Raw genomic sequence first — 26,844 nt, 5'->3', positions numbered from 1 at the left:
TTGCAGCCGCCTAGAGGCCAGTCAATAAATAAGGCATCAAGGATTAACAAGTGTGAAAATAGAACTATCATATTCATATCAGATTCAGAAGACTGTGATAGCCAGGGGTCCAGATAACTCAACGCATGAATAAAGCTACAGCATAAACAACATAATGAACATCCATAGAAGTCTTGTATCCCTCTTATTTTGATTAGTTGTCTGAGGTTTAAGTCATCTGCAACTTCAACTGTGGTGCAAGATGCTGGACATGACTTGGTCATCATCAGACTATGTGGGATGCCATTTAGGTGTCACCACCATATACTATTTGTTTGTGTGCCAGCACCTACTCTTTGGACAGTGGTTACAGTGGGTGGTGCACTGAGAAGCGGAAGTCCTTTCTGATGCCAGTGTAAGGCACACTGTAGATAAAGACAGCTCCAGGACAGGCCTCAGTGGCAAGAGTGAAAACCCCATTACCCGAACAAGGTTTCCTTATTTTGCAGCGAAAAAGATGTGAAAACCACGGATACTGTTTGCACCTGACACTTCCTACAAAATAGTCCAATACAGCCCACATCACCCGGAACACAGAGGAGACTCCTTCATCCGTTTTTTCGTTCTACATTTCAAACTATTTGCAGCATCCACATGTTGCACAGATATTTCTTATTCATACCCATGGAGAATTCAAGCCTAGAGTTGAGATTGCAGGGCTGTACAAGCCTGCTTTTGTAGGTGAGCTATTTGTCCCAAGAGCTTACCCTGCAGTCAGCTTCCGTGGGAACCGCCTGCTAGTCTCAGAGGTTTGGGACGGGAGCCTCAAGATGGCAGGTGCAATCTATGTTCAGGCCTCCTATGGTCCCAGTCTGAATCCTAGGAACTCCTCCTCTTTACTTTGGCCTCTAAAAATGATGACAGAACTTCATACCACTGAAAAGGTTCATATTTTCTGATACAAGAGTTAACTCATACTTACCAGTATGTTCTTCTTCAGTGATATAAAGAAAATTTGATCACATTTTTCTAAGTATATAATGTTAATGTAGGGAGTCAAACTTTAATATTAGAGATGAGCGAACGTACTCGGATAAGCACTACTCGTCCGAGTAATGTGCCTTATCCGAGTACCGCTGTACTCGTGCTGAAAGATTTGGGGCGCTCCGCTGCTGACAGGTGAGTTGCGGCGGGGAGCGGGGCAGAGCGGGCGGGAGAGAAGGAGAGAAAGATCTCCCCTCCGTTCCTCCCCGCTCTCCCCTGCAGCTCCCGGCTCCGCAGCGCGTCCCGAATCTTTCAGCACGAGTATAGCGGTACTCGGATAAGGCACATTACTCGGACGAGTAGTGCTTATCCGAGTATGTTCGCTCATCTCTATTTAATATCTATCGCAGTAGATGTGCAATGTGTGACAAACGGGTATAGCCCTGCACTCTCTGAGCGGTTTCTAAGAGGTGGCTGAGGAGCTGTGTCATGGTGGCGATGAGTGCAGCACCATCTATGTAATCTTTTGCACAGATGAAGGTATACAACAGGATCTTGCCAACAAATAGAATTAGGTGAACATGACGCCAGTGCCTGGTTTAAAAGCTCTTGTTAGCGAAATAAAGCTAACACACATATGTAAATAAACTGCAGGCACACCATTTACTTTTGGACCATGGCAGTCTGCAAAAGTAAACAGTAGAACTTACATCTACTCAGTTTAACACTTAATACATGGACAAACAAGCAATGGGAATACAGCACCTGAGATAAGAGGAGCTATAGAGAGAACTGACTATGACTGAAACAAACAAAACCCCTATCATCCTACTAACAGTAATTGCCAACCTGCCACATAAACTAAAACTCCAATACTCACTCCGTCTGGTGTCACGTATGGTCAGATGGGTGATTCTTGACACTGTTTCCTTTATGTCAGCATGGTGGCTGCTTCTTTTTGCCCTAGATGTGAGGACATTTGGACTAGCTATTGCTGACTAGCTGTATGCATGAGAGTTCTGAGTGGGGTTACTGTTCTGTGTGGTATGCATTACTGGTGTGTTGGTGTGAACAGTGACGTTTTCTCTTAGGTCTCTGCAGGTGGCCATACATATGCTGTATGAACAGTCCAGTTCTGTGTGGTATGCATTACCTGGTGTGTTGGTGTGAACAGCGACATGTGCATTGGGTCTGTGCAAGTGGCCAGACATGTGGTGTATGAACCATCCCGTTCTGTGTATAGGTGTGAACAGTTATGTCTCCTGTGTTTGGTGCTTCTCTCCAGGTTCCTAATCAAGGATAGCTAGATCTGAGATAAAGACAGTGGGGCCATCCTTATTAGGGGACCTACCCCGCTTCTAGGCAGGGGTGCCCCCCCTTCCCTTGATTATTAAGGGATCAGGTTTCATTCTATTTCTGCCTGGAGTGGTGTAATTTGTCCTTGCAATTACAGTGGTTTGCGGGTTAACTAGGTTTACTCTTGCTTCCATTCTGAGGAAAGGTGCTTTATGCTGGGTTTACATGGGACGAATGTCGGGCAAATTATGCCCGACATTTGTCCTCGCACATTAGTATTGTTAGCTCTCAGTGGGGAGGCAGCAGGAGATTTCTCTCCTCTTGCTCCCCCGCTCCTCTCCATTGACATAACACAGTGACTGTTCAGTACTGAAAGGCTGCTAGTTACATTGAACAAGGAGCGATAAGCTCATCGTCCATTGTTTATGCTGCATAAACGATGAACGATCGGCTGATCGCTCCTTGTTCAGTTTAAATAGTGGCAGTTCAGTAATATATGTGAAAAAAGATCATTAATTTAAAAAGTAAAAAGAATAAATAACCTCCCTCTAAAAAAGTGCACACCTCTCAATCTCAGGAACTAAAAACATTTTTTGGACATCATACATTATACAATGTACACATATGTACACATATGTGATACTGTTATACACAGGAGAACTAGAGGATTGATTTGAGGGTGAATAATAATAATTTAATAAACTACCTTAAAACATAGAGTGTGAAAATGAGGAAAAAAGCTGTATTTTTACCTTTTTCTAGCTATTTCTCCCTAAACATACCTACAAAATTAATTGATATCCACTGCTATTTAAAAAATAAGGAAGCCCTATGTGTCCCAAAAATAAAAGAAGAAACACTTTGGAGTAGACTAATAAATTGAAAAAAAATTCCCCTTTAGATTATAAGGGCTCAGTCACACGGGCGCATCGGCATCCATACACCGGCGCCAATGCGCCCGTGTGACTGCAGGAAGGAGACGGACGTATCTGCAGACGGCCGTTTCTCTACAGCACCGGAGGAAAGAACATGTGACCGGCTTCATTGCCGGTCATGTGTTCTTTCCTGAGGCGCTGCAGAGAGACAGCCGTCTTCAGGTACGTTCGTCTCCTTCCTGCAGTCACACGGGCGCATCGGCGCCGGTGTACGGATGCCGATGCGCCCATGTGACTGAGCCCTAAAGGTGAAATTTTGCTCTGGGCACAAAGACCCAAAACATCTCTGGTCACGAAGGGGTTAACAATGCATTTGAACTTGAGCTTTAGGTCCCATTCACACGAGGAAATTTGAGCAGCTAAGATACAGGTCTCAAAAACCTGCGACTATTGGAACCAATACTTTCCTATCGAAACATTCAGATGAAGGAATTTCAGCCAATCAAAAAGAAAATTGCACCTAAAAAGATAGGATATCAGCAACTGAAATTCCCTGCAGCATGAAGACATACATCTTGCTCTATGTCTATTGCGCAATGTGCAGGAGTGTTCATAGACTTGGATGGGAGATGGAAAAAAAGAGAGGGAGAGCGAGTTCTGCTGTACCACTAATCCCAGAAGCGTTGTGCCTCTGTGGGGAGATAAGGAAAGCCCCAGGGAGTCCATTCATCCCCCGCGATGAAGGGAAACCCCAGGGAAATGAAGGGAAGCCCGGGCAGGGATGAAGGGAGTCCCCAGTAGGGGTTCCCCTCATCACCGCCGGGGCGTCCCTTCATCCCTGCTGGGGATTAACAGGAGCTTACAGTGGGGCATTTAAAAAGTGAAAACTTGCCGAGGGACTTTGTGGCTACTGCCGTGATCTCTCTCTCTCTGGTCCCCGAACTTCCAAACAGCAGCACATTATTTCCAGTGCTCACCAGCGTTGTTTCAATGCCGATACAGCTAGGGACTTTGCATCGGAAAAATCGTCTATTCATGTGATTTTTTTGCGTACAGAATTTTTGTGCAATTAGGTCCCTTGTGTGAATGTCTTTATAACACATCATGTGAAATCTTCTAAAAGTTGTTTGCATCGAGGCGTAGTTCAGAAAAAATGAATTGTTCTTGACAAGAACAGGTTGTGTGCCTTTATTTAATGGGCAAAGCACCTGTGAACATCACGCTTCTAATCTCATCTCCTTAATTGCAGCATCTTTTGCTAAATTAACTCTTGGGGGAGTCATAAACACAGAGGTTCACTTACATTTTCTCTTTGCACTGTAGATGTTTTCTCAATGTGCTCAATAAAAGACATGAATGGTGCAACTGTTTGTGTGCTATTAGTTTAGTAAAATTGTGTTTGTCTATAATTGTGACATGTAACAATAACACTACATTTTATTAGTAATCAATGCAAAATGCAGGTAATGCCAAAGGGTTCACATACTTTTTCTATCAGCTGTACATATTGTATGGACGTAAAGCAGTGTCCATTTGTTATTGCCTGTTATATTCACTTACGGACTTGAAAATAAATGGGAAATATGTTTCCTTTAAGTTGTGTCACGTTCACTGAATTCTCAGTGTTAAAATTCTGGTTTCTGTCCTTTATTCTAGATATTAAAATTCCTGATATAAAACTTTATTTCATATATTTAATCCAATTGACTATCAATTTATTGTAGAGCCTATCAGAGCAATAGCAAAATAGCTATTTTATGTGGTTACCATGAAAAGCAATTTTCCACTCTATGTAGACAATTTTCACTTGCTAAGCCTTTATATGCAACTTCCCAGAAAGGGTAATGAAATAGCTCTGACAAAACTGCTCCTTCACAAATCTATATTGTATATAGAGCCATTTCATAGCTGATTTGAATATCACAGTTCATAGTCATAGGCCTGTGTGAGCTTCAAATCAGTGAGTACACTGCACATGTATAGAGAACTATATATGTTATAACATTGGTAACAGATTTACTGTAACAGTGCACCTTTTCTGAAGGGACCCTAGTCCCCATAGTAGCATGCTGTGTTGTTTCCCTTTTCCATAGGGATAAATACTTTTTGTCTAAAGCCGAACACTACCACCCATCATTTCAGTGATCAGTGGGCAACTTAGCACCCAGACCCCATTGATCAAGACTTCTGAAATGTCGCTATGACATATCAAAAAGTTTTATAAAATTATTTTTTTCAATTATTAAAGGTCCTGGACTCATAGGAAAGACGTATAGTTAAATAAGTCCAATGTGTCAATGTAACAAAAAGAAGTGTGCAGTGGGCCTTATAGTCGTTTTTTTTTGTATAAGACATTGATGCCCACACATTGCTAGAAAACATTAATTTATGATATCTATATCCTATAGATATTTATACGTGGTGGTATTTTTCATGATACTTATCTGGTATGCAGTGCTTGCCAGCAGAGGCATTTGCTGCCCAACCTTCTCTGATACATATTTTGATACCTCATAAAATACCTTATAAAATAATAAACTCTAATTCCCAACGCTTCAACTGAAACCGGTGGGCTGTATTCAGATTCTCTTTCTTCTGTCACATCACACATCCAATGAAAAGAATTACATTATATAAGAGACAAATCCAGGCAGTCATTATTCACCTAGACAATCTGAAATCCAAACGATGTCTTTAATCTCTATCCAAAAATGTTGCGTCGATTGAACAGAAAAGTAAAAATGTCTTTTTATTGCTAATTTCATGAAGTTGCACATAATTCCTGTCATGTGACAGTGCCATGGTTTTATCATAGATTTGTCTGATTATGCAAAAGGAAAAACTGTACGGGGTTAATTAGGATGTATAGTGAATAGAGATGAGCGAGTATACTTGCTAAGGCACTACTCGCTCGAGTAATGTGCCTTAGCCGAGTATCTTCCCGCTCGTCCCTAAAGATTCGGGGGGCGGCACGGGGCGGGGAGCGGTGGGGGAGAGCGGGGAGGAACGGAAGGGAGATCTCTCTCCCTCTCTACCGCCCGCTCTCCCCTGCTCCCCGCCGCAACTCACCTGTCAGCCGCAGCGGCCCCCGAATCTTTAGGGACGAGTGGGGAGATACTCGGCTAAGGCACATTACTCGAGTGAGTAGTGCCTTAGCGAGTATGCTCGCTCATCTCTAATAGTGAATTAAACCATAGATGACTATTCTTCCAATATTGAAATTGTTTTTTTATACTAATCATAAAATATTTGAGCTATCTATTTATCCTCTATAATGCAACAGTGCTAGCAAAGCTGCATATAGTAGTCCATATTGTCTAAGCAAACTGGATTGCTTGTTTGGACTGACTACAGAAAGTCACTGAGATCTAGTACATATTGTATATAAGATATACTGATGTAGCAGTGCTAACACATCCCACTTTAGCGCGCAACAAGGATAAGAATTCGCAACTTAGCGTGGCTACGTTATTTGCACCATATGGCCACCGTTCAAAGTGAATGAGAGTAGCCACACTACACAATTAGTGTAGTGCGTCTTACAAGCGTTGGATGGACTGCCCTGCAGACGTAGCTCCAATGATGGTGCAGCTACAACTGTATATCATAATTACTTTGCGTGTGCTGCCATGTGTACATGAATGCTTCTATTGTCCCACCATTTGAAATTTAACTGTTAAGTAATTAAAAATAGATAATCTAAGTGTAGTCTAGCAGATGTTACATATGAGGAAGCCTTAATTCCAACCCAAAGATTAAGGAGGCATCTATAACCTTATTCAACATAGGCATATCTTCTCTTCCATCTTGGGCAAGAACATCCGTCAGCCACATTTTACTAATTGACCAACAGTGCATTGCCAAGAGCTGAAAATTAAGTGTGTCATCCTCTTCCATAGATTTTTCCCCTCAAATACTTAATAATTACCTTTTCAAACCTTACTTTTCCAACTCTTACGGTTTTAAAGAGAAGTGCTTGCATTAAAGCTGTACTCATGCTTGAAAAGACTAACAATTGTCTTCTCAGTCGCTGCTGATGATGAGAAAGGAGCATTGTTTATCTTTTGATATCCACATTCTGAAGACCTTGGCCTTCATCTGAGGCCATTAGAGAAGCTTCAGATTGTTGCAGCAGTTACACCTCTTACATGTTGTGCATACAATCAACACTCGATAGAGTTTTGCCTATTCAGCACAACTCTATCAAGCTAGTACTTTTCGCTGTTTCATTTTTTCTACAAATCAGAAACTCTATCTTTTCTCCTTAGGGAGAGCACCTAGACAGTGAGTGAGTGAGGAGACTTAAAAGGCCATTCATGCTCCTTACGGCCTCAGTCACACGGGCGCATCGGCACCCGTAGACCGGCGCCGATGCGCCCATGTGACTGCAGGAAGGAGACGGACATACCTGCAGACGGCCGTCTCTCTGCAGCGCCGGAGGAAAGAACACATGACCGGCAACGAAGCCGGTCACATGTTCTTTCCTCTGGCGCTGCAGAGACGGCCGTCTTTAGGTACGTCCGTCTGCTGGTGTCAGTCACACGGGCGCATCAGCGCCAGTGTACGGGTGCCGATGCGCCCGTGTGACTGAGGCCTACTACGGTATATTGCCCTAGTGAGCACCACCATTTCCTTTCCTGTCTTTTACTGGTGTAAATGGTCTATCTTGTTGAATCCACTGTCTGCCTTATCTCTCAAGGCTACCAAAAAGACTACTGATTGATACATAGTTCTTCTTCCTCCTGTAGAAATATTTTACTGTTGTATATTCTACCAAATGCTAATTAGGACATCTTGCTAATAACTATTTTAGCTGTAAATGCCTTGTCTTCTTTCCTCTTATTATTTCTAGTTTTGACATGTTATTTGTCTGTTAGGTTCTTTTCTTGTACTTGTCTTTATTTGGACTTGACAGATATGTACTGCCTCATTTTCTTATACAACATTTCAATAAATAGATATTGGAAACAGATATATTTAGCTGATGCTCAGAAAAGAGTTTCGTCATTTTCTGTGAAATTGATTTTACGTGAAGTAATGTGTAAGAAAGAAACTTTTGTGAAAATGAAATGGACATGAAAGGCTCAGCATGCTGTTCCCGACTTCTACCCACCTGATAAACACAGTTGATTCTACTAAACTAAGGTTCACTTGAGGCCAGAGATAAAATGGCACTGTGTTCAGAAAAGAAGCCCTTTGTATGTTTGCGCCATGGAAAAAAGTGAAGCACAGACCAATAATCATTACATTTTCACAGATTTATTTATAATTATCCCTTTTTAGATCTATACTCAATTTGTTATTTTTTAGTGTCCCCAAATCCTCCTTATTGGAGCACAGATGTAATACAACTGACCATCCTTATTATTCATTTCCCCTAGTCTTGCTTGCATTTTCTTCCTGAATTCTTTTGGAACTTTTCATGTTTCAGTAAAGAGAAGCATGTGCAGCATAGAGAATGTTCCCTTCACAACATAAAACTACAGCACTGAGATGACTAGGTACCCTGAACTAATATGCTTGATGAATACACAAAGGGGAGCTGCAAGAAGTAATTTATATATGTGAAAAAGTTTGTCATCTTACTTAAATTAAGTCTATGCACTTGCTGCAGCGATAATAGACTTTCATATTAAGGAACAATGACTAACATTCTTTGGAAGAAAGAGCAGATGCATACCAGGTTGGTTGCATTCCTTATTTTAACCCTTAAAGGGGTTGTCTCGCGGCAAACATCAAAATTTTACATTACCCCATTCCGCCTGTCACCCCCCTGGCATAAAATAGCAATTTAAAGCGGTTTTTAAGCCGCTTGCTACTCACCGATCCGACGAAATATGAACTTTAAAAAATCTTCCGCCTAAGGCCTCATGTCCACGGGGAAAATCGGGCCCGCTACGGATTCTACATGTAGAATCTGCAGCGGGTCCCTCCTGCCCTGCGGACATGAGAGCTGAAAATGCAAATAAATGAGAATAAACTTACCTCCGATCCGCTCCGTTTCTTCTCTTCGCGGCGGCGTCATCTTCTCTCGTCGCGGCCGGATCTTCATTCTTCGGCTCGGCGGATGTGCACGATGACGTCGGTGACGTGCCCCGCGCATGCGCCGGGCCGAAGCAAAATGATCCGGCCGCGGCTGAGAGAGGATGGCGCGGCGCCGAAGAGAAAAACCGGAGCGGGTAAGTAAAATGTGATTTTTGTCTCCCGCGGATCCGGACGGCTTCCATAGGCTTCAATAGAAGCCCGCGGGAGCCGTCCCCGCGGGAGACCCGCATGAAAATGGAGCATGGTCCGGATTTTTTCATGCTCCATTTTTTTTTAAATCACTTTTATTGACGATCCGCGGGTATTTATCTACCCGCGGGTGGTCAATGCATCCCTATGGGGTGCGGATCCGCGCGCGGGAGAAGAGTTAAAATCCGCTGCGGATTTTAATTCTTCTTTTCCCCGTGGACATGAGCCCTAAGATGGCCGCCGGTCCTTTCCCAGGGATGCACTGCTGTTTTCTCCCATGGTGCACCGCGGGTCTTCTCCCATGGTGCACCATGGGCTCTGTGCGTTCCATTGCCCATTCCAGCCTCCTGATTGGCTGGAATCGGCACACGTGATGGGGGCGGAGCTACGTGATGATGCGTAGAAGGGGCGGAGCCAGAACGCCGCTCGTGCCGGACCGAAGAGAAGCCAGAAGACCTTTCTGCGCAAGCGCGTCTAAAAACGCCAGAAGACAGCAGAATTAGACGGATCCATGGAGACGGGGATGCCAGCAACGGAGCAGGTAAGTGAATAACTTCTGTATGGCTCATAATTAATGCACGATGTATATTACAAAGTGCATTAATATGGCCATCCAGAAGTGTATAACCCCACTTGCTGCCGCGAGACAACCCCTTTAAGGATTTGGCTTTGTTTAGTATGTAATGGCATTGGCTTTTTTTTTTAGTGTTTTCATCATTGTATTGATGAACTTCTTTTAGTTTTCTAACTATGTAGCCATATGGCGATGAGATTTATTTTTTTAATGCGCAGTTTTGGGGTACATGTACAGTGTGGTTTAACATTTTACATTTGCAGGTCTGTTTAATAAAAAACACAACCATTTAGGCTGCTCTCACTAATCGTGGTACAATGCTCCCATTGATATTCAATGGGGCTTCACAGACCAAGGCTCGAACTTTAGAAACGCTGCGATTTTTGAGCGCTGTCTGCTCTATTTTTGCATGTTTGAGCAAAATTCACCTCATCACTCATTGCAATGATGGGCGTTTAAAAAAAAGTTGTCTAGTGCCTTGACATGTGTTTGAAAACGCCACATGAAATTATGGCAAAACTGCAGCATTTTGTGAACGCATGTGTGAGAGTAGCCTTAGTCAATTTTTCAGCTTTGTTCTATGGCGCTCCATGCTTATTTGCTTTTAAGTGTGCGTAAGAGGCAGTTGGCAGTTAGAGAAAGACCAGGGAGTTGGAGTTTAGCAGCCAAGGAGAGAGGAAGCAAAGACAAGAGCAGGAGAGAAAGCCAGTATAGTGAGGCAAGAAGGCAGTGGTGTGAGTACTAACAGAAGGAGGAGAGAGAGCAAAGGAATAGGAAAGATAATATTTGTCTAGAAAGAAAGAAGATATATAAGAAAAAGAAATTGACAGTCAGAAAAAGAAATAACTATAAAAGGAGAGCTAAAGCCTAAAAGAAAAGGTTCTGAGAGGGAAAGCCGATGTAGAAAATAATAGTGTACAGACATGGTCTCTGTACTTAAATAACAAATAATTTACCTCAGGAAATATCGATGTACTGAAGACTGCGCTCAAAGAAAATAAACTGTTATTTTGCTTTACCGTTTAACCCTTTGTCTCCTGGAGTCCCTTCTTGCCACCGTAATGCCATCACTAAAGAGTACCACACCAACACCATCCTCTAGGAAAAACTGTTATTTTATTTTTCCTTTTTATTTTATTTTTGCCCGGAACCAGTTGGGGGTCAGTGCAACTGTCGGCGTCACAATATACCTCCATACCCTGCCTGACTGATAGGTAGTAACCACCGGTCATCGTGCGCCAAACTAGAGACTTTAGGTATTTATTATTCTGTCCGTTGCCGCCGTCTGTGAGGAAAAGTCGCAGAGCCACCGCTGTCATTACCACCAAAGCCTCACATCTCAGTGCGCTCCACATCATGCTTTTAAAATTACTTTTTATTTCTTTTTTTAAAGGCAGGATGAACAAAAATTAGAATTTTGAATGTTTCGATAGAAGGCAGCACTAGTCCCATATTAGTGGACACTTCACAGACACATACCAAGTCTGTCAGTCTGAAGTCATGCCGGATGGGCTATAGACTAGCATAGGATTTCTACACAAAAATATCTCAATTGAGCCAGTAACTTAAGGCATAGGAGTACAATCTCTGGTAGCCCCTCAGATTCTTTAATATACTTGCGGTGCATATAGTGTTTGTAGCAGGTTCATATACATCAATGAGCCCTACATCTCTAGTGACACCTCAAACTATATATTAACTCTGTCCTGATGAAACAGTGCTTCATCAACACACTGTAGAAACGCGTCGACAGTTTATTAAGCAGGCAGCTCATGAAGTAAATGTAAATTTGTGATGAACAGACTACAGCACTAAAATCAGTCTGCGCTGATATGTTATACTCTTTCAGGCTTACAATTTATGCCTGTAGTTTCTCATACCTGGCAGATGATATGTCTAATTAAGAATCAGTGAGATACGTTCACCTTTGGTTTGGCTGATCCCATTTTGGCCTCCACACCACATGCCAGGTGGGATTTCCACACAGTGCCGATAATCAGTCATCACATTCTGTGTTATTACTATTATTGACACTATATAACTCCCTATGTCTATATCTTATCATTGAATTTTCTGGGTTGAGTTACATGTGCAATCTAGGGGACATAACAATAAATGTCCAATTGAGTACTACACTCACAACATCTCCTAACTCTCTATCTTCCACTGACGTGGATTAATAATCGTTTTGTATTGTCCACTTTTTTGTATATGTCTACTACCTTGAGTTGGAGGAATAGTTTTTTATTCTAAATTAATAAAAGTTATATTTTAGTTTAAGGCCTTTTTCAGTGATTAGTTTTTTCAACTTGTGGGACTTATAAAGGTTCATTGTACCATACCAGTCATTATGGTTGGAAACACAGCTCCTATACCAGTGCTGTCACTGTATCATACTAGTATATCTGTTCACAATAAAACCCACTGTTTGTGTGTATCGTTATTGTTACTCTAACTCTATTCTCCAATTGCAATGTTATATATTTGTCATTGACATTGTGACATCACCGCTTGGTTCCTGTGCTGGGCTATGAAACATAGAATGGAGCATAGTAATCCTAGGGTGGAGAGACAGAGTGATGGTGATAAGGGATGAAGTAAGAGGCATCAAAGGAAGGTCAGCACTAGTGTTGATTAACCATCCAAGCAAAAGCACCAGCGATAGAGCAGTGCTTGGGCATGCTCAGTTGGTGCAGGCAGCATTCAGTTATTTTTCTAAGTACCTGCACATGCTCTATTGAGACAGACGCACCTGCTTTGTACTGGGCATGCTCTGGCAACATAATATGATTAGTGGAGCCATTGACATGGGATTGGTCAATCTATAGTACCATTTGCTGTCTATTAAGATTTTCTTACATCATGATTTGTTGCTGTCCTGTCTCTGGTCTGGATTGGTTACTAAAAAGAATGTTCCGCCTCTCTTCTACTTAAGATTTACCAGCGCAGCGCTCGGCTCACCATAGCCCTGGTTGTTGTTCCCCCTAAGGACATTGTAAGGCGAAATATGTTGGAGCGGCTATAGGTTAGACTTTTAATAGGGTTCTGGTGGTGCTGACCTACTAATTTCTACATAAGCTTTTGGAAGTTGGCCATCCAGGCCTATTTTTAAGTGTGTATATACACAATTACACACACAATACTTATTGCTAACTGTTGTTCACACTTTATTGTTACCACCATTTGCCCCTTTATCTTATAATATTTTTGATGTTATCCTTGTCTACTTTTAAATAATAAAGCATTTATATTTTAGGGGGTCTTATTACCTATGGGTATCTTTTGCCCTTGGCAATTAAAAATATAAACTTACAACTTCAGCAGAAATCCTAACACCTGCTCTGGATGGGAAGAACAGCAAGAATAAGCATAAACAGAACATAAAAACACCATCCAAATATTGCCATTGGAAAGATGCTTGCTTTTCCTTCTTTTTGTTCTTCCTTCTCCTTCTTCTTCCTCCTCTTCCTTCTCCAGCGGAGAAAGAGAATAAGAGAAATGTGAAGTAGATGAAGAGGAAGGAAGAGAAAAAAAAGAAAAGTGAGAAGGTGATGAAGGAGAATAAAATCTACTTCTAGTATTCCTTCTTCCTTGTCTCCTCTCTTCCTCCCGGGAAGAAGAAGCAGGAGGATGAAGAAGAAAAAAGCTGGATGGCTCTATGGCTGGCACTATTGCCTTTTAGTGCTGGGGTTCTAGGTTTACAGTTGATTATGGACAATATTTACATTGAGTTTGTATGTTCTGTTTCAGTTTATTCTTCTTATTCTTCTCCAGATTCTCCTTCTTTGGAGAAGGGATAAGAAAGAAGAAGTGTGGTGGCTTAGTTGTTAGCACTGCAGCTTTGTAGTGCAGGAATTCTAGGTTCAAATATAACCAAGAGCAACATCTTTCTTTTATGTTCCCTTTGTGAATCCAAGACCCCAGCAGTGAAAAGCAAGAGTACTAGCAACTGAGCCGCATTCATGCATGGAGCCAAACCCATACGTTATTGAAGTTAATATTAAACTGACAGACCTGGGCCAGCGAGCTCAGCGGTCATATCGGGCTTCATGTCCTAAACTATTGCACTGAGCACCAAAAAACTAAGGTTGCTTGGTCATGCATTATTTTTGAGCACCAAAAATAAAGGTGGCTCGTTTTGACATACTGTCCTGATGAAGCAGCCAAAAAATCGCTGCGGAAACGCGTAGACAGTAATGCGACAGTAACGCACTAACCACGGATGCAACCGTGATTCGTCATATGGAGACAACTGACTATAACAGTTGCCCTTATAGTTGACAGCAACTCTCTCGCCTGTTTTTGGCTCACACACAATGACACCCAGGGGCAGCTCTGTCTCCTGACGTGTAACTGTAGTTAGTATAGCCTTTTGAGAATACAGCACAGCTCAAAGCGTCAATTTTTGGTGTTGGTTTTCAAATAACTACCAAATTAACATTGTGTTGCTATTTTCTCATTAGCTATAAGCGCACATAAATTGGAGTAATCAATCTGGTCTCTGGCTAGGGCGCTAGTATAGCACATAAGAGCATTAGGAGGCATCTCTTTGGGAATAGACCTACCTAGCTAGTTTCGTAATACGGGCAGAGACTTCATTAATCTTCATGGCCCTATGTTTGTAGTTGGAGCCATTGCATTACCGTATATACCGGCGTATAAGACGACTTTTGAACCCCGAAAAATCTGCTCTGCAGTCGGGGGTCGTCTTATGCGCCGGTAATACAAAAAAAAAAGTGTAAAAAAAAAAAATCATTACTCACCTCCCCCGGCGTTCTGTCGCGCTCCGGCAGGATGTCGCTCGCTCCTCGTCCCCGGCGCAGCATTGCTTTCTGAATGCGGGGCTTGAAAACCCCGCTTCCAGAAAGCTAATACACACGCTGTCAGCCGGTACAGCTATTCAATGACAGCATTGAATGGCTGTGATTGGCTGAAGGCGCACGTTGCTTCAGCCAATCACACCCATTCAATGATGTCATTGAATAGTGTGATTGGCTGAAGCCACGTGCGCCTTCAGCCAATCACAGCCATTGTGTAACTGGCTGACGGCGTGTGTATTAGCTTTCTGGAGGCGGGGATTTCAAGCCCCGCATTCAGAAAGCAATGCTGCGCCGGGGAAGAGGAGCGAGCGACATCCTGCTGGAGCGCGACAGAACGCCGGGGGAGGTGAGTACAGATTTTTTTTTTCTCCACTGTAATACCGGCGTATAAGGTGACAGTTGGGGGTCGTCTTATACGCCCCGTCGCCTTATACGCCAGTATATACGGTAGATAGACCTGTTTAGTACAGGTGGGGGGATCCGTCGTAGCTTGATAACATAGGTTACTGATATAATATCATCAATACCTCAATAATAACAGCTCAATATGACCCCCTACACTAGAGTCCAATAAAGGACAACTAGGTTATCATAGAAAGTACTATACACAATTGGTAGTCCTCTATGAAATTATTTTGTTTTGTCTGTTTAGTGTGTGTTTGTATTGGTGGGGTATTATTTTAAAATTGATATTTAATAAAAGTTAAATTTTAATTATCTCAGAAGGTTCCTTACAGTGATGCACAACATAAATATTTAATTAATCCCTCAAAATTACTGGAAAGCAGTACAATAATGAGCGTCTGCAGGCAACAGTGAAGCATGGTGGAGGCTCCTTGCAAGTTTAGGCCTGTATTTCAGCAAATGGAGTTGGCGATTTTGTCAGGATTAATGGTGTCTTTAGTTCTGAGAAATACGGGCAGATAGTTGTCCATGATGCAATACCTCAGGAGAGTCATCTGATTGGCTCCAAATTTACTCTGCAGCAGGACAACGAACCGAAACATACACCCAATGACATTAAGAACTATCTTCAGCGTAAAGAACAAAGAGTCCTGGAAGTGATGATATGGCTCCCACAGAGCCCTGATCTCAACATTATCAAGTCTCATTTAATGGAGAAACAGAAGGACTTGAGCTACATCCATAGAAGATCTGGGGTCAGTTCTCCAAGATGTTTAGAACAACCACCCTGCAGAGTTCCTTAAAAAATGGTGTGCAAGTGTACCTAGAAGAATTGATGCGGTTTGAAAGTAAAAGATGATCACACCAAATTTTGATTTGATTTACATTTCTCTTTTGTTCATTCACTTTGCATTTTGTTAATTGACAAAAATAAACTATTGCATCTCAATATTTTAAAGCATTCTTACTTTGCAGCATTTTTGCCACGCCTGCCTAAACTTTTGCAGATCTATCTATCTATCTATCTATCTATCTATCTATCTATCTATCTATCTATCTATCTATCTAAACGCTTGCCATAGAATGTAAAAGAAAGTATTTAAAATTTGTCACAAAATATATGTTGTGTATGATAGAACTATACTAATAATATTATTGGATAGGTTTCAATATTATCTATGTTCATTTTATGTGGATAGAGAACCTGCAGTATACTAATGCTTCTGTGTTTCTATTATTTCCATGTTTAATAGTTGCATCCTGTCATTGATTTGTATTGATAAGTTATCTATAAAATATTTACTGTACTTGGGATGGTAGTTAATTGGTAACATTAACTTATCTTTTTCCAAAGCATAAAAAAGCATCAAAAGAATTAATCTTGTCTAAAATAAAGTACAATTAACATATTGGCCATCTCTTTGTGTCATAGTTCATCCTGCTTGTGTTCAGTAATGTACACACGTCATCACCATGACACACTATTGCATCAGTTTGTGGTAACAGCAAATTATAGTATACCCATTACAGTAAAGGCCCATTTACACAGGACGAGTGTCGCGCAAACGATGCTCGACACTCGTCCCTGTGTTTCCTGGCTCCCGTGCTCCTATCGCTCCCCCGCCCCCCTCCATTCACATAACACAGCAGCTGTTCACTACTGAACGGCAGCTGTTTAAATTGCACTGATCTTTTATGCTGCATAAACGATGGACAATCAGCTCATCGCTCATCGTGCAGTTTAAATAGCTGCCATTAAGTAGTGAATGGACGCTGTGTTATGAATAGAGGGGGGTGGGGGAGCGAGAAATCTCCTGCACTGCCCCGCCCTTCCGCACCAGCCTGTTCTGCTGGCTCCGTGCAGGAGCACGTGAGCGCGGAAACACAGGGACGAGTGTCAAGCATCGTTTGCCCGACATTCCTCCCGTGTAAAAGGACCTTAAAGGGGTTGTCCCGCGCCGAAATCAAAAAATTTTTTTTCAATAGACCCCTGCATTATGCACTGTTAAAAAGAATGCATTTGCTAGTTTTTAAAAAAAACATTTCGCTTACCTGCATCCCCGTTCTGCAGCTTTGAAGATTTCTTCTTTTCTTCTTTTAAAGATGGCGCCGCTGGTCTTCTCCCACGGTGCACCGCGGGTCTTCTCCCATGGTGCACCGTGTATTTTCTTCTGGAGCTACGATGACCATGCGCAGACCAGCTCTCCGGCGCGAGCACGCCGGAGCGGCCCCATTCAGCAGAGCAGAAGACCGGACAGCGCAAGCGTGTCTAATGGAAGGAGAAGGCAGCTTTAGTCGGTGCCATGGAGACGAGGACGCCAGCACCGGAGGGGTAAGTGTATAACTTCTGTATGGCTCATATTTAATGCACGATGTATATTACAAAGTGCATTAATATGGCCATACAGAAGTGTATAACCCCACTTGCTGCCGCGGAACAACCCTTTTAAGTCATGTTGCATTGCGGAATTAATAAGTGGTAAAAATCTATGCAGATATACTCTCTCTACGGGTCCTGCAAACAAATGTTTAGGCTCATGGAAAGGAGATTGGGCAAAAAAGTACCAAATGTTTCTATTACACTTCAATGGAGCTATAAATTCTGCTACTACCCCAGGTTAAGTGATTGGCACTGTTTTTGAAAAAGAAAACCTCTAAGGCCTCATGTCCACGGGGAAAATCGGGCCCGCTACGGATTCTACATGTAGAATCTGCAGCGGGTCCCTCCTGCCCCGCGGACATGAGCGCTGAAAATACAAATAAATGACAATAAACTCACCTCCCATCCGCTCCGTTTCTTCTCTTCGCGGCGGCGTCATCTTCTCTCGTCGCGGCCGGATCTTCATTCTTCGGCTCGGCGGATGTGCACGATGACGTCGGTGACGTGCCCCGCGCATGCGCCGGGCCGAAGCAAAATGATCCGGCCGCGGCTGAGAGAGGATGGCGCGGCGCCGAAGAGAAAAACCGGAGCGGGTAAGTAAAATGTGATTTTTGTGTCCCGCGGATCCGGACGGCTTCCATAGGCTTCAATAGAAGCCCGCGGGAGCCGTCCCCGCGGGAGACCCGCATGAAAATGGAGCATGGTCCAGATTTTTTCATGCTCCATTTTTTTTTAAATCACTTTTATTGACGATCCGCGGGTATTTATCTACCCGCGGGTGGTCAATGCATCCCTATGGGGTGCGGATCCGCGCGCTGGAGAAGAGTTAAAATCCGCTGCGGATTTTAATTCTTCTTTTCCCCGTGGACATGAGCCCTAAATGTCCGTGGAGCCTTCATTTAGGTAAAAATAATGGTCACACTGGTCAGACTTCAATTGATCAGACATTGACAGAATTCCTTTAATGTCATATTTGTGAAATTAAATACCAAATCTTCTTATCTTCGTTATCTGCCTTGCATCAGACTTATCTAATTGTGCAGACATGTCGCTTTTAGATGTTTATTCTAGAGCACAAAGTAGAAACTGATAAAACAGTTGATAAAATAGAAACGGATAAAGCAGCAACTGAAGATCTAAACTAAACTTTCTTACCTTACTTTATTAGTTCCTAGTTAAAATGATATAAATGATGTAAAACTGTTGTACTACCTCCTCTCTTTTGCTTTTTTAAAGCTTTGACAGCAGAACCATACTAGTTATATCTTTGTTTATACTGCTGAAATCAACTTACATCATAGGACACATTTATTTCTTGCTTTATCTTCTTTGATACTTGTCTTTGCTACTTACTTTCACAGATTTTTTTTCCTCTCAGTTATTTTTGTGAAATGATAATTGTAGATGCTGAAGTCAAACACCATGGCTAATGATCAACTAGATAAACACAGTACATACTGGGAATAAAAAAGGAGAGCAATTGCTTCTATTTACATAACTTTATAGCAAATGTCCGAAACATACACTACCGTTCAAAAGTTTGGGGTCACATTGAAATGTCCTTATTTTTGAAGGAAAAGCACTGTACTTTTCAATGAAGATAACTTTAAACTAGTCCTAACTTTAAACAAATGCACTCTATACATTGCTAATGTGGTAAATGACTATTCTAGCTGCAAATGTCTGTTTTTTTGTGCAATATCTACAAAGGTGAATAGAGGCCCATTTCCAGCAACTATCACTCCAGTGTTCTAATGGTACAATGTGTTTGCTCATTGGCTCAGAAGGCTAATTGATGATTAGAAAACCCTTGTGCAATCATGTTCACACATCTGAAAACAGTCTAGGTCGTTACAGAAGCTACAAAACTGACCTTCCTGTGAGCAGATTGAGTTTCTGGAGCATCACATTTGTGGGGTCAATTAAACGCTCAAAATGGCCAGAAAAAGAGAACTTTCATCTGAAACTCGACAGTCTATTCTTGTTCTTAGAAATGAAGGCTATTCCATGCGAGAAATTGCTAAGAAATTGAAGATTTCCTACAACGGTGTGTACTACTCCCTTCAGAGGACAGCACAAACAGGCTCTAACCAGAGTAGAAAAAGAAGTGGGAGGCCGCGTTGCACAACTAAGCAAGAAGATAAGCACATTAGAGTCTCTAGTTTGAGAAACAGACGCCTCACAGGTACCCAACTGGCATCTTCATTAAATAGTACCCGCAAAACACCAGTGTCAACATCTACAGTGAAGAGGCGGCTGCGGGATTTTGGGCTTCAGGGCAGAGTGGCAAAGAAAAAGCCATATCTGAGACTGGCCAATAAAAGAAAAAGATTAAGATGGGCAAAAGAACACAGACATTGGACAGAGGAAGACTGGAAAAAAGTGTTGTGGACGGATGAATCCAAGTTTGAGGTGTTTGGATCACAAAGAAGAACGTTTGTGAGACGCAGAACAAATGAAAAGATGCTGGAAGAATGCCTGACGCCATCTGTTAAGCATGGTGGAGGTAATGTGATGGTCTGGGGTTGCTTTGGTGCTGGTAAGGTGGGAGATTTGTACAGGGTAAAAGGGATTCTGAATAAGGAAGGCTATCACTCCATTTTGCAACGCCATGCCATACCCAGTGGACAGCGCTTGATTGGAACCAATTTCATCCTACAACAGGACAATGACCCTAAACACACCTCCAAATTGTGCAAGAACTATTTACAGCAGAAGCAGGCAGCTGGTATTCTATCGGTAATGGAGTGGCCAGCGCAGTCACCAGATCTGAACCCCATTGAGCTGTTGTGGGAGCAACTTGACCGTATGGTACGCCAGAAGTGCCCATCCAACCAATCCAACTTGTGGGAGATGCTTCTAGAAGCGTGGGGTGCAATTTCTCAAGCTTACCTCAACAAATTAACAGCTAGAATGTCAAAGGTGTGCAATGCTGTAATTGCTGCAAAAGGAGGATTCTTTGACGAAAGCAAAGTTTGATGTAAAAACAATGTTATTTCAAATACAAATCATTATTTCTAACCTTGTAAATGTCTTGACTCTATTTTCTATTCATTTCACAACGCATGGTGGTGAATAAGTGTGACTTTTCATGGAAAACACAAAATTGTTTGGGTGACCCCAAACTTTTGAACGGTAGTGTAAGTACATTACAGATGTTTCAGGCTAACAGTACATTGATGATGTTTTCACAGTTCAAGGTAACAGGGTTCATTCACGTTGTCTGCACAAGGGACTGCTTATGTTCAGATCTAGATGCGCTGAGTTAACCTCTTGGTCACATTTTATCAGGATATTGCCATATCTTTTTTTTCCAGTTTTTTTGCCCACAGAACTGGTAATACAGTAGACCTATCGTATTAGCTTGAGCTTAATGAGTTATCAATATGATGCAGCCTCAAAGAGTAGATAAACAAGTTACACAGTACAAATGATGTGCATGTAATGCAAAGGTAGCAGCTTTGGCTACTGAGGGACATCTGAGCCCAACCACATGGCCAATTGGAGTATCCACCTGTTGCACTGTGGGCCAGTCCAAGCCTGGTCTTGGAAGATAAATGTTAGTGCCTTCTGGAGACTGCTCACATTTATCTTCCATGTCAGAGAGAAGAGGAATATTGAGGAGCAACACATATTGTGGGAGCAGGGACATTAAGGTACTAAGTGTACACTGCTGAGCTGACATTAATTAGGAGGTCTGTATGAGTCGTATTTTGAGCAACATAAAGAAGTAATCCAAGCAAAACTGTTATTGTGTTATGTCTACTGCAGTCCTATATGGACCTATTCATTCTTTAGTGTTTTTTGAATTCCAATGCAATGCATCTCTCTATCAGGCTATGCATTACATATAACAGTACATCCATTTTATCCACAGTGATCCTGGTAAAAGGCTATTCTCATCATATGGATATGCCATAAATATTTGGTAGACCACTGTTCCATTTCTGGGATCCCATGTTTAGGATTCTAGAGAAGGAAGAGATGGGATGTAAATGTAGCTACACATGCATGCCACTGTCTACACTGTAATTTATAGGAGTGGAACAGTGTGGTCCTTAGAGCAGAAAAAGTTGTGTACTGCTGGCCTCAGTGAGTCGTGGTCATGCATCCTGATTATGGTATGTAGCGTACGTTTACACTACAATATAGGTGGCAAGCAAGCCACATCACCTCACATCAATACCATTATGTAAAGATCAAATTAATTCAAGGCAGCAGTAGCCTCGCAGACATCAAATTAAAGTCTGTGAGTGATGGGTACGATCATCAAAGTCTCTGAGCTGCTCCTAATTTCTTGCCTGTGCCATCCCTTTCCTATCATTAGACTAGTTATCTCAGTCTAAAGGGAATTCTTTTAATTTGGCAACCATCTTTATGTACAGTGGTCTAGGCTTTCTGCCACTATTACCCAATCACCAAATCGTGTTCTTGGGAGTGTGGCACAGTCGTATGTGGTAAAATATGTATATACTGTACAGTGTGACAGAGTCCTTTGTGTCTCCGTTTTCATTATTTTGCAGTCAAGTTAATGCTGCATTATATTGTATTTTTGTTATAATGTACACAATATAAATTGCATTTGACTGTTTTGCACATAATTTGACTCTGGTTGAGTCTTGAGTTTAGACATACATACATATATAAGTAGAGTATTTACAAACAGATACAGTTACCTAGTGAACATATAGACATCTTTTTATGTCATTTGTATTATTATTGTGTTGCTGTTTATAATTTTATTAACAAAACATGGAGGTAAAATAAAAGACTGAAACAAAAAAAATGCAGCATGGAAGATAAATCATTGGAAGACATTAGGGAAAAGTAAAAATCAAGTAATAGTTCTTCATTTTTTTTCTTTATTTAATTTCTTTCTTTGCTGCCTCAGTCCTTTTGTTGTATGTTCTGCAAGTAAAATAGTTGCTGAGATAGGTGTGAGTCTGTTCACGGATGGCTGCATTAGGTTGTTGTGTTCTATTTGCTATTATGTGATACTTATGCTTCTAATTTATTTTTTTCAAGCATACGTAAACTATTTGCAGACTCAACTTTAGTTAAATTCCCTGTTGGGCTTTTATGTCCAGCACTAGTGAGATTTAAATGAGTGCATTTAGGAAGATATATCAATTTCCAGATCCATCCTTCTAGCCTGAGTCTGGTAATTAAGAAGCAAATCAATCAGATGCTTAGACTGTGATGGCTCCGTAGAAGTCTTCTAGAGTACTGCTGCATAAAGAGGATCTACGTAGTATTCTGTTATGTGCTCGATAGATATGTGCTCCTTTTTTTCTGCAATATGAAAAAAATCTGTATTGCATAAAAAACATCAATAATAATCAAACTACTTTTTAATAACCATTCAATTAATGTTACTATAAAGCTTGATTTTATTGTGAAATCAGCTATTATTACTGTATATATTTGGAATGGCTTCAACAAAGTGTTAGATGTACTTGTTGATTTCACATAAATCCTACATTGTTCACTTAGTTATTTATTGTCCATTTAGAATAAAACATACCAGTAATTGAGATTTTGGAGATTTTTATGTAAAATTTTAATCTCCTTAGTAGTTTTCAATTTTACAAGCTGAGTAAAATGATAATGTGAATGAGGCAAACAAAAGTACAACATGACCATGAACTGTATGTTCTGAACCTTGCATTGCTGGCTATGAATATATTTTATTCTTTTAATCTTTTTTTTATTTAAGATGAAATTCAGAATTTTGTCCAGAATTAACTCAGTTGTAAAAAAAACTAAGATAATATCAATTATCTTTATTTACATAGCCTGAACATTTTCTGCAGTACTGTACAAATTAGTAGGAGCATGTACAGACGAATTTGACATTACATACAGTATTAACCACTTCCCTCTGCAGTTAGCTTTGGCCTTCCTGACCAGGTCCTATTTTTTAAATCTTACGTCTCACTTACAGGGCTCCTTCACACTAGCGAGAATGAATGAAAATGCATGATTATCAAACCAATGATTTTCAAAGGTTTCATTTTCATTTGCGATGTTTTCACTCCTGCGATGCTGTGTGAAAAAAATTGCAGCATGTTCTTTCTTTTTGCGATATCGCGCACTGTCTTTAATGGGGCCGGCGACAGCAGCACTAGCTCCATCAAAAAAACAATAGGAGAACATCACGATCCCCTGTGGCAGCCGTGACAGCTGCCATGGGGGATTCCTTCAGTCCCGCAGGGATGCGCAGGGGTTCCCACGTGTTTCCAATGGGGCTGGCGGCAGCAGCAGCGCCAGCCCCATCAAAAACAGTGGGTGAACATCGGGATCTCCTGCCATGGTTGTAAAAGCCATGGCGGGGATGAAGGGAACTCCTGCAGGAATATGAGGCTGTTTCCATGTCAAAACACCTCGCATCCAGGGGTTTTCAGAAGGATTGCGAGGGTGATATCATGGCCCGATATTGCCCTAGCCAGTGTGAAGGAGTACTTAAGTGGTAATAACTTTGGAATGCTTTTACTTATGCAACTGATTCTGAGAGTGTTTGTTCTTTTTGTGATACAATCTACTTTATATTAGTGGTCAATTTTGGTTAATGTGTTTTTCTTAATACTAAAATTATAGACATTTTTGAAAAATTTGTAATTTTGAAATTTTGAATTTTTCTGCTTGTAAGACAGATAATCAAGTCATGCAAAATAGCTGATTAATAATATAGTTCCTACTTCCCTTTCTTCCCTCCAGTGACCAAGGCTCGGTGTTGCGAGTTGAAACGCGTCCTCCAGCTTTTTCTTTTTAAGTGGGATATGTAATGGCAGAGTTTATTTAATAAAGAAAAGCATATCCTTTTTAGAGATCTAGCGGCTCCGTTTTCCTTTTGGAGATACTTTAGATTAATAATTTAGTTCCTACTTCCCTTTCTTCCCTCCAGTCCTATTTGGGTTACATCCATGTAGGTCATTGTTTCAAAGGCCCGCACGCACGTAACACAGGCCTCAGAAATGAAGGAGCAGTTTGTGGATTTGGACCAACTTTTCATTGTCATATTCAAAGAACCATAATTATTTTATTTTTTCATCCATAACACTGTGTGAGCCCTGTTTTTTGTGTGATATGTTGGTTCTGTTTACTGTGTGATAGTGCACAGACTACACAGCCAGCACATTGCTTTTTGGATATTGTGCTCTAGTTAGCTAGTCAGTTCATATCTGCATATAGCTTCAGTATTATCAGCTTATATGCCATCCCCACTCCTGATGATCCAATGATATTACTTTGGGGATACGTGTTGAGCTTTTTCCATCTAGTTCCTGAACTTTTACACGTAGTTTTGAGCTTTTTCTATCTAGTTTTAGAGCTTTTACGCAGTTTTTTTCACCTTCAAGCTGGTTATATGGCTTAGGTGAGGTTATCTTGAGTCTAGCTATTTCATTTATATCATGCATCCATTCCGGGCTCTGAACATTTCTATCTAGTTCCTGAGCCTGTATATGGAGTTTTCTTAACCTTCAAGCTGTTCTATCAAACCTATGTCAGGTTACCTAACTAGTTGAGCCAAATTATCTTATGCTACCTCAGGTAGTTTGAGGAAGTACATTTTTCTCTATCAGTATTTGGAGGTTCACTGAGTGTGTCTCCTGCCTATTTACTCTGGGGTTGCACTCTTTATCAGCTCAGTGACTAATCTATATTTCGTTACCTATGGTCCTTTTTGTCTGTCTGATGCAGTTTCCCATGAGTCTAATCTGGCTTTTTGCATCATTATCTCTGACCATTTAATTATATATTCGTCTTTTGTTATCAGCCCTTGTTTTTAAAAATTTCTATCAAAAGTTATGTTTTATGGGTGTCCTCAGTGAATTTGTATTATTATGCAGGTCAGTGTATTTGTGGCAATACCAAATTTTGTATATATATATAAAATAATAATAAAATGCTTTTATTGTACAAAAGTAGTAAAAAAATAATTAAAAAAATTAAATATATATATATATATTTAAATTTTTTTATTTTTTTTTACTACTTTTGCACAATAAAAGCATTTTTCATACAATTTTTTTTCTTGTATTGCCATATTCAGAGACATAACTTTTCATTTATGTCATCTGCTGAGCTATTTGAGGGCTCATTTTTTGTAGGATGAGTTAGCATTGGTCCTATTTTGGAGTGCATTTGACTTTTTGATCATTCTTTACTTTGTGTTTTGGAAGCTAAGGTGTACAAAAATTCCACAGCTCTAACATTGTTTTTATTTTTTGCAATGCCGTATTCAGAGAGGCATAACTTTTTTATTTTTCCCTTTACAGGGCGGTATAAAGGCTTGCGCTTTGTGGGATTCTATTTCCACGCCCATCTAAGCAATTAATCGTCCAGTCTATGCCCTTGACATGACAGAGAAACAAGCGACCAAAAGAGTGAAATGATGAGAAATTTAGACGATGGTCTACACGTGTAAATAATCATTTGAAAGCAAATGCGTTGTTCGCTTGGACGAACGATTTCTCACTTTGTGTAAAAGCACCTTAAGACAAGTTATTTAAAACAGAACCTTCAATGTGAGGGTGGAGTGGTAGTAACTAATTTCATAAGTTCATAGATAGAGTGTGAAAATTCATGTCTATGGTTGTGATACCCCCGTAAGGTGTGAGAGGCACATTTCATAAGTGATGTAGACTGACATAAATTCCATAATTCCTGATCTAATTGTGTTAAAGGCTTGAGAAAGACTTATGAATTGAAACTTTACACTGTTTGGTGAATAAAATATTCTAACATCTACTTAAAGAATAAGTGCTGCTGTGGTTTATTTATTTTCATGCTGAAGTAGGACATTAGGGTTGAGGTCTCTTACTACCTGCACCATTGCATTGGACTTTTCGTAAACATAGTTATCTCACCATAGTTCTTTCGACTGGAATTTTTACTGTGCTGTTGTTTGCTGCTTACATAGTGTGTCTGAGGTTGCTACGAGCTTGTACTCCCTGTCTTTCTGAGATCTGAAGTTACCTTTTAGGCCTCGGTCACACGGGTGTTTTTTGCCGCGATTTGCGGATCGCATGACGGATGCGCATCCGCAAATCGCGTGACCGGGGCCGAAAAATCGCCCGAAAAATCTGCTCTTAGCCGCGTTTCATTAGAAACGGGCCGGAGCAGTGCAGCGCTGTCCAGCGCATTGAATTTAATGGAGCCGGCAATACAGCCGGCTCCATTGAAAGCAATGGGCGATCTCAGGATGAATTTTCGGGAAGGGCTTAAAAATATAAGCCCTTCCCTCAAAATCATCCAAAACTGTGTAAAAAGTAAAAAAAAATATATACTCACCTT

The sequence above is a fragment of the Eleutherodactylus coqui genome, chromosome 1 (genome assembly GCF_035609145.1).
Source record: "Eleutherodactylus coqui strain aEleCoq1 chromosome 1, aEleCoq1.hap1, whole genome shotgun sequence".
Taxonomy (NCBI): Eukaryota; Metazoa; Chordata; class Amphibia; order Anura; family Eleutherodactylidae; genus Eleutherodactylus; species Eleutherodactylus coqui.
Note: the sequence above shows the minus strand (reverse complement) of the source record.